The 12383-nt window shown below is 44.0% G+C and overlaps 1 protein-coding gene across 11 annotated transcripts in view; it reads left to right on the plus strand.

Moving 5' to 3' along the window:
* The window catches only part of MED17 (mediator complex subunit 17), a 258928-nt gene that overhangs the window by 6230 nt on the left and 240315 nt on the right, over positions 1-12383 (plus strand). The window contains exon 2 of one of the 11 annotated variants that reach the window (XM_075865803.1): positions 6583-6713. The exons of the other annotated variants lie outside the window; for them this stretch is intronic. The gene's annotated coding sequence lies outside the window, so the exon portion shown is untranslated. The remainder of the gene's footprint in view (positions 1-6582; positions 6714-12383) is intronic. 11 annotated transcript variants of the gene reach the window in all.

Below are 12383 nucleotides of genomic sequence, written 5' to 3' on the forward strand. Positions count from 1 at the left end.
TGGCACACTCATAAATTTATGAGCCTGTTTGGCATCACGTAGCACAAGAACTTATTACCAGCTGGCAGCCGACCAATAGTCCATCGTATACAATCTCTAACGGCACCAAGTCTGCCAGTACAGACCCTCGTTAATGAATAAGGGAAAGGAGTGTATACTTAAGGGCTTGTTTTTCCGAGTTTTGACACAATATTATTGAGATCCAACAGACAATAATGCCAAGGAATGTATAGGGGAATGTATCAGACCAATTGTAGTGTAAGTGGGACGAAAGAAAAGTGGGTGAAAAGATAACTTGCCGTGAGCAAGAGGTCGCAGGTTCAGTTCCTGCTCACGGCAAGTTATATTTAGGTATAGATATATCTTTAGTGTGTATATATATATATATATATATATATATATATATATATATATATATATATATATATATATAGATATATATATATATATATATAGGGTATAACACAACAGGAGCATTGTCAACAAGGATAAACATACTTACTTCCTAACAGTTTCGGGAGGGGACCTTCCTTTGTCAGAGGATGAACGTAGACGTTCAAGCATGGTTGCTGCCGCGTCCCTCTCGCCTTAAAAGAGGTTTGCAAGAGTGAAAAAAAAAAAAAAAACGACACTGAGCACAATACCTGACTGTGTATATCCAAAGGTAAGTGTAAGTCCACATCTGGTTCTTATCTTGTGCTGGCCAGTTCTCCACGTGTGTGGTGCCACCCAAGATTGCCGCCACACGCAAGGGAGGAGTGTCCCATTAATGGGTCGGTTGGCTGTTTACCTTTCATCTTCGCTCGTTTCCCTTCATTGGCCTTCAAGTTGTAGGCGAGAGTAAACATTTCACCTTGTGTGTGCATGTGAAAAAAAAAAAGGCACTGTACACGTACGAGTCAGAAAACAAGCATGGTCTCCAGTTATGAATCTTTGTTGCCAATTTTCTCCTGGCTTACCTCCCGGAAGTAGGAGAGTTTTCCGGGGTCCTTGTTGATGCCGGCTACTAATGTTCGAAATTTGAAAATAAAATATGCCTCACGCTGTTCGCTCTCGCGCCTGTTTGAGAAACCGGACTGCAAAAGAGTTACGCTGATATTTTCAAAACTGTGGTTTGGCAGGCGCAGATGTCTAGATAAAGGTAGCTTGGGCAGTGAAGTGGTGTGGTACCGGTATTGAACCGCAGCCGAAATGGCGTGTCTGTTTGGCCGATATATTCTTGTCCGCAGATGTTGCAATGTAGCATGTATATTACGTTACCGGGGTCACAATTAAGGCTTTCAGTTATGCAGAATTTGAAATCCGAGAAGTTCGCATTGGATTCACGTGTTGTGACCATCTCTGGGCATACCTTGCATCGAGCTTTTCCGCAGGGATGGCATCCTGATTGAATTTTGGGGGTGTTTGTTTTTGCTCTTACAAGAATGTCCTTCAGATTTTTATCCCTGCGGTACTCCACGTGAGGTGGCATCGCGAAAATAGAAGTTAGTCGTTTGCTTTGCCTGATTATGTTGAAATGGCGGGAAAGTATGTTGTTGATTCGTGGCGCTGATGAGGAGTAAGTTAGTACAAGGTTCGTTTGGGAAGTCGTTTTAGATACTCTGTTTGGTCCCTTAATTATATTATTCCTGTTCACGTTGCGAGCACGTAGTATGGCATCGTCAATAATGTCTTCCGGATAATTTTGTTTCAATAAGGAATGCTTTAGGTGTTCCGCGTGCCTGTCAAATTCCCGCATATCGGTGCATATTCTTCGGTACCGGTAGGCCTGAGAACATGGAATACCCGTTTTGCAATGCTTTGGGTGGCTGCTGTTGAAATGTAGGTACATTTGACGGTCTGTAGGCTTTTTGTAAAGGTTTGTTGACAAGCGGTTATTTTTGACCGTGACAGTGACGTTCAAGAAGTTAATGCTAGTTTTGGAAATTTTGTGCCTGAATTTAATTGACGGGTGGCACTTGTTAAAATCCTCTATGAAGTGGAAAAGACTTCCCTCATCATGGTTCCATATCATAAAAATATCGTCTAAGTATCTTCTGTAGTAGAAAGGTTTCATGGTGCATCCCTCAATGAATGGTATTTCAAGTGAAGCCATAAGGGTGCTCGCGAAGTTTGGGGCCATTTTTGTGCCCATTGCAGTGCCACTGACTTGAAGGAAATACTTGCCATTGAACTCAAAATGGTTATAATTTAGTACAAGTTCAAGAAGTGTAAACAGTACCTCGCCATTTACACTAGTTGATGAGTCAGATTTTACAGATCTATTTATTTATTTTATTTATTTATTTACAACACTGCTATTCTCCTTCGAGAGCGTGGCAGTTGGGCAATACAGTAATTTTTCACACACACACAAAAAAAGATGTAGACGTAAAAACATGCAAGCATAATAACAGGACATGAGGATCATATAACCATTGAGCAGTAGAGAAGTTAAACATTAATTATGTTATTAATACACAATGTATGCAATAATCACAAGATACAAAGCAAGTTATAGCCATTATACAGAGCTGAAACCATGCAGAAAGGTGAGAGAAATAAAATACATGATTGAAGAAAAGAACTTATGTTAGCATTGGTATCGTGAGGGAAAACATAAATGGAACAGTTGTGACAGGAATAGCAAGCACTGAAAGCATACTTCAAAAATAGCTATACTACTGTGAAAGGAACATTGAAAAAGGTGTTGCTTTAACTAACGAACAGCAGATCTGGACTGGTGCGCCTGCATGCGTATAAACTGTTATGCGCGCCCAGTTTTTTCCATCTGTGTAATAAATTCTGATAGCGATTGGGAGTTTGTGATAGTGGCATCAAGTTGGTTCCATTCCGCTATCGCGCGCGGGAAGAATGAAAACTTAAATGTGTCGTTCCTACATGCGTATTCTGACAACGTGCGCGCATGTTTATTGCGAGTTTGCCGAGCCTGTGAAAATGAAAGGTATTTGGATGAATCTATCTTGTAGTTATTTTTTACTAGCTGGAAAAGGAATTTTAAGCGAGCGTGTTTCGCTCTTGTGGACAGCGTTTGTAAACCTGACTGAGTTAAAAGATGTGTTGGGGAATCTGTGCGTCTATATTTGTTGTAAATAAATCTTACAGCTTTCCTTTGTATTGCTTCTAGTTTGGTTATATTAGTCAGCGAATATGGAAACCAGACAGTGTTTGCATATTCTAAAACTGGTCTTACGAATGATGTGTAAGCTAGCAGCTTCGTTGGCGTTGTTGAGAGCGCTAGAGTTTGTTTTAAGAAGAATAGTTTGCGTAGCGCCTTCGAAGTTATATTAGCGATGTGTTTGTCCCATTTGATATCAGAAGTCAGTGTAACTCCTAGATATTTATGTTCCTCAACTTTATTAAGAAGTGTGTTATTAATGCTGTATGGGAAGTTGGTTGGTTTTGTTTTTCTACTTACGGTCATTATCCCTGATTTTTGTGTGTTTATTTTCATCTGCCATTTAGAGCACAAATTAGGCACGACAGCTAGAGAATCATTAAGCATAATGTGATCGTTGTAATGATTAATTTCTCTATAGATCACACAGTCGTCCGCAAATAGCTTAATGTTGCAAGTGATGTTAGCAGTGATATCATTAATATAGAGCAAGAAAAGCAATGGCCCAAGTACCGAGCCTTGGGGAACGCCGTATGTTACTGCTACTGTGTTAGAAGACATCTGTTCATAGAGTACAAATTGTGACCTGTTAAATAAGAAGGCTTTTATCCAAACGGAAAGTTCTCCTATTCCGTAAACATTTTCTACTTTAGCTATTAGTTTGCTGTGGCATGCACAGTCAAAAGCCTTAGATAGGTCAAGTAGAATTAAGTCAGTTTGACCTCGGTTATTAACTGTAATGGCAAGGTCGTGAACTAGTTCAGTAAGTTGAGTTACCGTCGATAAACCACTTCGAAAACCATGTTGGTTAGGGGAGAAAAAATTTATGTGCTCTAGAAATACTGTCATGTGTTTTAAGATTATGTGTTCGAGTAGTTTACATGATGTGCTGGTCAATGAAATAGGTCTGAAATTTGAAAATTGTGCTGCGTCTCCTCCTTTATGGATCGGTATCACCTTTGCGATCTTCCAATCGTTAGGTAGTTGTGAAGTCGTGAGTGATTTTCGGAAAATGAGACCAAGATATTTGCTACACCATTCTGCATATCTTTTCAGGAAACTGTTCGGTATATCGTCTGGTCCACTACTTTTTTTGGTGTCGAGCTTAGGTAGCAGGTTGAAAATTCTAGCATCAGCGATGTCTAATTGGTCAACTTTCGTACGATGTTGCTCTTCTATTGGCGGAATAACGTTATCATCAACGGTAAACACCGATCGAAAAAAATCGTTATATGCGTTGGCCTTAACAGTTTTTTCTTCTGGAAGGAGATGTGATGCTGCTGTTTTAGTGCCGCGAAAGTGATTCCAGAACCTGCAGGGATTATTTAGAAGGAACGTAGGTAGTGTCTCGTCAAAATAGCGTTGTTTAGCAAGTTTAGCTTTGTGCTTAAATTCCGCGATGGCATCCGGTAGCTTTCGAATTCTGGATTCTCCCCCGCCTTTTGTTTTTATTGCTCTACGCAACCTTTTCAAACGTCGCTTCGCCTGAATAACTTCTCGCGTGATCCATGGATTATTTTTTGGCGGGCGTTTGGCTTTTGTAGGTATGTGGTGAGCGATACAAAAACGTACGACAGATTTGAAGTGAAGCCAAAGGGAATCGACATCTACTGATGTATTCAACCCCATTTCTGAGAAATACAGGAATTCATGGGCGAGATGAGTTAGTATGCTATCGTCATCGGCGTTTTCGAAGTTTGTTACAACGGATACAGAAGAATGAGTGGTCATTGTGCCACCAAGAGGAACTACGCACACTGGTACATCGTGGTCAGATATTCCGCGGGTTACATCAATTCTTATGCGGTTTATGTCGAAATGGTCGCTGAAAAATATTAGATCAAGTATGTTCTCAGTTACTCCCTGCGAGCGAGTAGGCTGCGAAACGACCTGATGAAGACTGAAGGTTAGCATGAGGTCAAATAACACATCCGAAGCTGATGACGTATAGCACATACTATCCCAGTTAATGTCTGGAAGATTAAAATCACCCTTGAGTACAACACGTGAACCGTAAGCATGTCGTTGCATGTAATCATGAATTGCACTGATAGAATCGTCATCCGAGTTTGGGCTTCGATAAACACAACCTAACAATATGCTGGTACCGTCACAAAGTAGTTTACAAAAAACCGCTTCAGCATCTTGTACCTCTGGAAGGGCCACGAAAGAGAGGCCTTTTCTTATCAATATTGCCACCCCACCACCACGTGTGGGGCGATCTTTTCGGATCACGGAATAGTTGGGTGATGTAAATTCGTGATCTAAAACATCAGGCGTGAGCCACGTTTCTGTGACGGCTGCTAAGTGAGGCTTATTAATTACGCTTCTAGCATTCACTGTGAGAAGTGTTAGTTCGCCTATTTTGCAGCACGACGAGTAGTGGCTCCCTTTTTTGTTTGGTCGCCGGGTACGTTCGTCGTTCTCGTTACACGGGCTGTTTCTGAGGCAGCTTCCGTGTGTTTTTTCTTAAGCGGAACCTTGTCATCCTTTTCGTTGCTCCAGACATAGGCATGATTATTAATATACAGCTTGTCGAAAAGTAAGGAAACCTTTTCGTTATTTTCTCAATTTGCCTTCGCACTGTTCCAAAGTTTTTTCCAAATTTCCCGTACTCGTTTCGAAAAGTCTTCTCTGATAGATAGGCTTGTGCCTTGAAGTTTATGTCCCCGTTTTAATATTGAAAATTTTTCTCTTGAGTCTAGCAGCTTGAGAATTACGGGCCTAGTTTTGTTTGGTTGGGCTCTACCGATGCGATGTATGCGTTCAATTGCTGCAGGTTTTAATTCTAGGGTGTCTTCAATTATGTTTTTGTTCACTGCACATTCAAGTGTCAAGGGAGTCTCGCCTTCTACCTTGGGAAAGCCATATATTATCAAGTTAGCTCGCCTGCTGCGATTCTCTAGATCGTCAATTTTTTCTTGCATAGATTGTACTACAACTTTCATATTTGCTATTTGTTCTTGACATGAATCCACTTTTTCTTCTAGCCTCGCGAGCGAGTCTAGTTTCTTGTCGATTTAGGTAGGCGGCTTTCCTTTATCTCTTTGATATCTGCCGCGATTTCTTTTAATTGCTGGCTGATGGCAGGGCCTGGGTTCGTCTCAATATCTCCGCCTAGCAGTAAAAGTTTAAGAGTTGGCACAGCATGGTCAATCACAACAGCACATAGCCATGGGCACGGCAGCACAAGTGAGAAAGGGTCATTTGAACGGATACACTTTCCATATCGCCTTCTCACCTATAGGATGAAGGCGAGCGGATTGTTAGGTGGATGCATTCCGTGAGTGCCGTCGTGCCTAATGGTGCCGTCCCTCGTGAAATGGGCTTTTATAGCTGGGTTGAGTGGTGGCGCTGTGCGCAGGCAATGCGCATATGTTATGCACCGAGCATCCACGCAGGTAGACGACGAGTGACCCAGCACGGAATTCCGTAGCTTGACCGACAAGGAATCTTGTGCGCAGACACTGGTGGCGTTGACGCCGATGGTAGCTCCGATCCTTACTGGTGGCCCAGAACTCGAACCGACGTGGAGCAGCAGTCCGAGAACGAACTGTAGGATGAAGACGAGCGGATTGTTAGGTGGATGCATTCCGTGAGTGCCGCCTTGCCCAAATTATTATTTTGTGTCTGATATTCAGAAACCATAGCCGCTATTCCGTCATGGTGGGGTATGTTGGTGTACAGTGAGCAGACGTCCATGGTCACCAGAAAAATACCGCCTGGGATGTCGAGACTTGAAGTTTCGCAGATGAAGTGGTTTGTGTCCTTTAGGTAATAGGGAAAATTTGGGGGGATGTTTTTTATTAAGGAAGTGATGAATTCTGATATATTTTCTGTTGATGTGCTGTTACTGGATACTATCGGACGTCCCAGATTGCCTGCCTCGTGTATTTTGGGGAGCAAATAGAATCGACTGGGAACAGGATGGGCCGGTAACATTGCTTTTAACATTTTGCCGGTAATTTTCTCGTCCCGGCGGAGATTATTTAGGGTTACTTTTATCTCCCTTTCAAATTCAGGAGTCGGGTCCGTTAAAAGTTTTTTTGTAGAATTTTGTGTCTGATAGTTGTCGTTCCCCTTCCTTTAAGTAGTCCGACGGGTTTAGAATTACTATGCAGCCCCCTTTATCAGACGGTTTGATGGTAAGTTCAGTGTTTTTTCGTAGTTCATCGAGTGCCCTTTGTTCTGACTTTGATATGTTGTTTTGAGATGGCCGATTTTTTTCATACGCTCTGATGATATCTTTTTGAAGTGCTGATATATACATATCGAGGTGTTTGTCCGTCTGCTCACCTGGACATCATGATTTGTCACCACCAATCAATCTATTCTCGTCCAAACAGTCCTTGCGATCATGAAAGTATTCACGGAGGCGGAGATTACGCGCAAAGTTATCGAGGTCTTGGTACACTTCAAATTCATTGAATCTACCGAATGATGGACGAAAGGTTAAGCCTCTCAACAAAAGTTGAAGCTGAGCGGGTGTGAGCGTTGTGTTGGACAGATTGAGGACATTTTTCTCATAAGTTTTCGGCTGCTTTTGGCTATCACGTGGCACGGGAGTGTCAGCGTCATATTCGAGAGTAAGGGTGTTTTGATTAGGATTGCACTGTAGTTTTGAGTTCCCATTTTTCTCCTCAAAGTTAGGTTGTGGTACGGGTGGTCCCTGGCGTTCTTGTACGGCCTCATTCCTATTTTCCTGCTGCAGAGCAGTGGAGCTTCTGCTGTCCCGATTGAATTTTCTATCTTTTACTACTGAAATTTCGCCTCTCTTTTTGAGCTCATATCTTTCCAGTTCTCTTGCCTCATGCCCTCTGGGATTACATACGAATTTCTGCGTGGCCTCTGTGACACTGTATTCGGCGGCCTTACGCTCACTATGGTCCGCAATTACCCGAGTCAGTTGCAAGGACGCTTCTAGTAATATTTTTTCCCACTTCCCCCTTTCTGCTTCACTTAGTGTAGACATTGAGGGGTTGCAGGCTAGGCGGAGGCCCTTAGGTGCACTTTCGTGAGATAGATATTTGGTTAGTTCCGCGTGTTTTTCGTATTGCACCCGTTTTTCAATGATTTTCTTAATCGATAGAAATGAATGGGACCATGCGTGTTTAAGACTTGCCATACCTTTTGTTTCCTCGTGTCATTTGGAAGCCGCCGCCTTGGTCTTCGCTGCATTCGTCTGCCTGGTGTTGTAAGGCCTCGCTGGTGGGAGTGGCGACATCACTGCTGGGACCCTGGATGGCTCTTTGTGTCCCTCGGCTCCCTGTTGTTGAGTGGGTTTGGCACTGGAGTTTGCCGTGCAAGCAGCTGCCGTCGATCTCTGACTCACTGGTGGGACTCGCTGGCTCGCTGGCCTCGCTGGTGGTAGTGGCGACATCGTCACTGCTGGGGCCCTGGATGGCTCTGTGTGTTGCTCGGCTCCTTGTTGTTGAGGGGGCTTGGCACTGGAGTTGACCGTGCAAGCGATTGCCGCCGATCTCCATGCCGCCGACGTCCATCGCAGCTGCACCCTCATGTGCTGTGCTAGCAGCGCGACTCCCTCGAAGCTTGCATGTAAGCCGTCAGCAGCCAGGAAGCGGCGCAGCGGGAGTGTTGAGAAACCATGTTCGACGTAATAGACGCCTGCTCCCAACAACCCCTAGTATCAGAAATGGCGGGCCTCTCTGCTGAATCATTCTACCTCCATATTAAACCGATTCATTGATTGCCAGTTCAAGTCCTGCCGTCGGCGATTCGGTGCGCGAGGTAGTGGCAGACTAAGATGCAGTGTCTTGATGTTCGGGCAGTGTCTTGATGAGGCAGATGCGCCGGAACATCAAGACACTGCATCTTAGTCTGCCACTACCTTCTTCCAGGTTGCATATTCGGGATCTATGATCGATGACGCTTATTGAAGTTCTTTTTCGTTGTTTGGCGATATCATTCTTTCTATTCTTCCGCCGTAGGTTTTTGCTTGAGAACGATTTTGTCAATTAACCCAAGCTGTTGATCAACAGGCAACCAGCTTGATTTTCCGAAAGCAGCAAAGTTGGGGCTGCATCCAAGTCCCGCAGTATAGAGCAATTGTGATGTGCTACAGCAGCCTCTAGTGCGCATTTCCACCCAGCTTTGAAGTCTGGGTATAAAGACAGAAACATCTTCATGTCACCCTGAAGCTAATCACCCTCTCTGCAAGGGAATTAGCTTAAGGGTGGTATGTTGTTGGGAAACGCCATTTAATGCCTCGTTCTTCCCATCGCCGAAGCTTAGGACTTTGAAAAGCTGGTTCTTTGTCGGCCACTATAATTTTGACATCCTTGAACAGATTCCGCTCGAGTAATGATATAACGGAATGAGCGTCTTCATGGCTGGCTTTAGCAGCAACGTAGCGTTTGCACTCATCTACGGCAACCATAAATGCTTGCATTTTTTGCATGCCCTCGCGTGTTTTTGTGACTTCCGCAAAATTGAGGTGCAGAACTTCAAAGGGTTACTTATAGTACTCCCGCATTACCATTTTATTCCCTCATGTCCTAAACTTTGCTTTGAACACCAGACATTCGTGGCATATTTTTATGTACTTAGCGACATCCACTTTCATGTTGTCCTAGTGAATCTTGCAATGAGCTTTGTGTACATCCTCTAAAATTCATCATGTCCTCCAGATTCTGGACTAGTATGGTACAGCCTTGGAATAGCTTGTACTTTTGTCGCAGGCACCTTTGCGTTCTTAAATGTCACTTTTCCTGTTCCTTCCTGTACAAAATTTATGTGTTCAGCATCAGTTTCTTGGGGTATATGCTGTCTGGACAAGGTATCAGAATTCTGGTGATTTTGTCCAGGCTGATGAGCTACCTCGGTCTACTGTTGGATCTCGCTTGTCCGTGCGATTCTCCTCTTCGGCTGTGCGAGATGATAAGTCAAAGCCTGGTTATTGGTAAACAACTGAAAATATCTTTTTCCAAGTATATCCTAAAATATCTCAAGGTCATGACAACTGCTAGTGCTTCTTTTTCTGTGGTACAGTAATTAACTTAGGCCTTAGTAAGCAGTTATGAGAAATAGCCGATTACTTACAGTTTTCAGTACGCAGGCTCCTTGACATCTCTTTGGTATAGAACGACTCTAGTTCCATTGTGCGAAGCTTCTGTATAGAGCTCGAATGGTAACATGAAATCCGGAAGCATTAACACAGGTCAGACCGAATTGTAGTAACCAATGTAGTCGACAAGAGTGGCGATGTGGGCTTGTTGGTGAAAGATTTGAAAGAAATTTATGTAGGGCGAGGCGAAAAAACGAACACAGGAAGGAATAGACTGAGAAGACAGAGCGCTATTCCTTCCCGAGTCTATTCCTTCCTGTGTTCGTTTTTTCGCCTCGCGCTACATAAATTTCTTTCAAATGTAGTAACCAGTTACAAATGAGCCTGTTTGCATGCTTCTGACCCTATGAACGGGACGCCTTTCTGCATTGAGTTTGTAAGACACTTAGTCTTTGTAGTGTAGTCTTTTATAGATGCCCAGAAGTCCTAAGAATGCACAAAGGGAATGAATGTCATGGGGTTTCGCAAGTGACCTGATTCACTGCACGCTCTCTTCTCTGGTACTTTTTGTCTTTCTGTCAAAGCGCCTGTCGAGGAGTACTACGGTCTGGCCAAAAAACTCACCGTTCTTTGCATTTATCTTTAGTTATACATACTGCTTGCTGATTATACTGCTTGCAGAACTGCTGAAACGGGAATCACACGGTCTTTCCTGGTTCTTGAATAAACTAAGATGTCAGTGTATACATTACAGAACTTGCCAATAAAATCTTTCAGTACATAGTTCATAATTTTCTGAAAAATGCACCAGAATTCTTCCAGCCAAATGGGAGCCGCTTATATTCGAACGCATCAAACGGTGTAGTGAATGCCGTAAACTTCTTTGTCTGCTCTCAGTGGCACCTGCCAATATCCTTTGCACAAGTCCATTCTGGAGAACCATTCACACCTGGCTGTCTCGGCAATTATCTCATCGATTCTTGGCATTGAGAAAAGAAAAACGTGTCTGCTGTCTGTGCATAACCGGAATGGTTCATCTTCTTCGTGTACGATCGTAATGAGTGACGCAAACGAAGATGTGGATGGCCTAATCATGTCCGCGACTAGCATGCTAGAAGCTTCTGTATTAGCAAAGCTTTCTTTTCGAGGCTCAAGGCATTAGGCTTTTTTCTTAAGATGTTTTTGTCGGGTAGTTCGAAGGGACCTTCGATTGCTGTGGTAGCTGTGGGATACGCTCCCACAGAAATTAGTTCCGCGTACTTCGACTGGACTTCCTCGGCGCACTGTACTATTTTGGGCTCTGTTGTTTCAATGTGGGAGCAACTTTCTCAGTTGTTATGATGTCATTCCACAGAATATCTTCAGAGGCTTCATGCTGGGCCGGGAGAAAAGAAAATCAAAATGGACGCCTGACATTACAAGGCTTTTCACACTTACTACCCGGCCACGGAAGCGGACTTCTGCCTTGGTCCATTTCGTGAACTCCCTGCAAGTTCCATCGTAGCTACAGAACCTTATTGGTTTTCCTGGACAGATGTCATCCTTGGGTATCATCTTCTTGTTAATAAGACATACTGATACATCTGTGTCGAGCAGCGCTGATATGTTGACCCCATTAATAACCATTGCAGTGAAGTACGGTTGGACTTGAAATGAACACGGTTTCTCGCTCCAGTACATGCTCCCGCAAGCAATCATGCGACGATTCTTGAAGGGATCCTTTAATCTTATACAATTCTGCCGCATCGCATGTCGCACAGTTATTCGTGTACGGCAAGACACCTTTTCTCCCCGCAGGAGCACCTGCGCAAGTAGGCGTTTGGTGTGTAGCGACGCCACGGACCCGAGCTAACGAGGGGTTTCGACTCCCTCCCACGCCTAGCCGTGCGTGGCTTTGCCGTGTCCGGGGAAAAGGGGATCCTGGGAATTGAGCCGACGCTGGGTGATTGGACCTTTAAGGCCCCCCGGCAGAGGCAACACATCCCTTTGGCTCCGGCTCCACGTAGACGGCACCCCTGGGCTGACCCAACCAGGGGAAATTGGCAGTCTTCTTTTCCCATCTCTCTCTCCCTACATCTTCGTCTTTATCCCTCACTTTTTATCTGTCCTGTCTTCTAGTCTCTTCCGTTTACTTCCAAACTTCCTGGCGGCTAGGGTTAACCCTGTGCAAATAGCCTACCTTGGCCTAGGCGCATTGGGTTATAGTGGCGTTGTACGGTTGGCGTCTGCAGGTTTCAGCAT

This window comes from Rhipicephalus microplus, chromosome 6 (assembly GCF_043290135.1).
Source record: "Rhipicephalus microplus isolate Deutch F79 chromosome 6, USDA_Rmic, whole genome shotgun sequence".
NCBI classification, from domain to species: domain Eukaryota; kingdom Metazoa; phylum Arthropoda; class Arachnida; order Ixodida; family Ixodidae; genus Rhipicephalus; species Rhipicephalus microplus.